The 914-nt window shown below is 45.0% G+C and overlaps 2 protein-coding genes across 4 annotated transcripts in view; one reads left to right on the forward strand and one right to left on the reverse strand.

The window, feature by feature from the left end:
• The window catches only part of LOC109461724 (DNA ligase 1-like), a 17,832-nt gene that overhangs the window by 14,693 nt on the left and 2,225 nt on the right, over positions 1 to 914 (reverse strand). The window lies entirely within an intron of this gene.
• The window catches only part of LOC109461751, a 23,777-nt gene that overhangs the window by 6,604 nt on the left and 16,259 nt on the right, over positions 1 to 914 (forward strand). The gene's annotated exons all lie outside the window — the stretch shown is intronic.

Genomic DNA, 914 nt, shown 5'->3' on the forward strand with positions numbered 1-914 from the left:
GTAACTTCGTGCTTTTCCGTATTTTGACTCTCCTGTCGGCCTGCTATCGGACGCATCCGAAGTTGTCCGAAGTTATGTTATGACGTCATCCTAACTTTAGACAGTCTCCCAGGAGGTGGCAGAAGTTGTCGGAAGTTGTCCGAAGTTATGACGTCATCCTAACTTTAGACAGTCTCCCAGGAGGTGGCAGAAGTTGTCGGAAGTTGTCCGAAGTTATGACGTCATCCTAAGTTTAGACACTCTCCCGGAGTATCAGGGTGAATGGTATGAAGTTAAAATCAAGTCACGTCACACGGTAAGCGAAATAACTTGGTACGTAGGGCCGTGTGAGTGTACGAAGTTAGGAGTGTCGTGTTTTCACGACAGTTCACTTTGGGCACACCATGAAAACCATGATACTATGGTGGATGTGGTTGGCGCTCCTGTTGAAATCAATCTTCTCGTAAAGAGTAAGCAAGCGCCGCACTAGTCCCAGATCACGAATATCTACTTGAAAATATATCCATTAACTTGTAACATGACTTCTACGCGCGAAAGGCACGTTTGAGATGTCAACATCTGGCGTCATTTACGTTGTAATTCGAACTGGCCGGTAATTCGAATGTGATTCTATAAGTGTGTCACTTGTAATTCGAACCGTGGAGTGTGTTCTAAACGGTGTCACTTGTAATTTAAAACATTTACCTGGCGGTTTGATCATAGTCGCTACAATCGGAGCGGACGTAAACTAACCAGCATAGTAGCCAGTCTATGGATCATCAAGGACAACGTGCGCAGACGTCGTCGGGTAAACTGAACCCAACAAATCTTCAGGTTAATGATAAAGTTACGTCAGTTTTTCATTATAATTATGGTCTTGGTGGTGATCGTCCCCACGTAATGATTGCAGACGCGTTAGGCACCCCACCAGGAAT

The sequence above is a fragment of the Branchiostoma belcheri genome, unplaced genomic scaffold (genome assembly GCF_001625305.1).
Source record: "Branchiostoma belcheri isolate BF01 breed outbred unplaced genomic scaffold, Haploidv18h27 scaffold112, whole genome shotgun sequence".
Classification (NCBI taxonomy): Eukaryota; Metazoa; Chordata; class Leptocardii; order Amphioxiformes; family Branchiostomatidae; genus Branchiostoma; species Branchiostoma belcheri.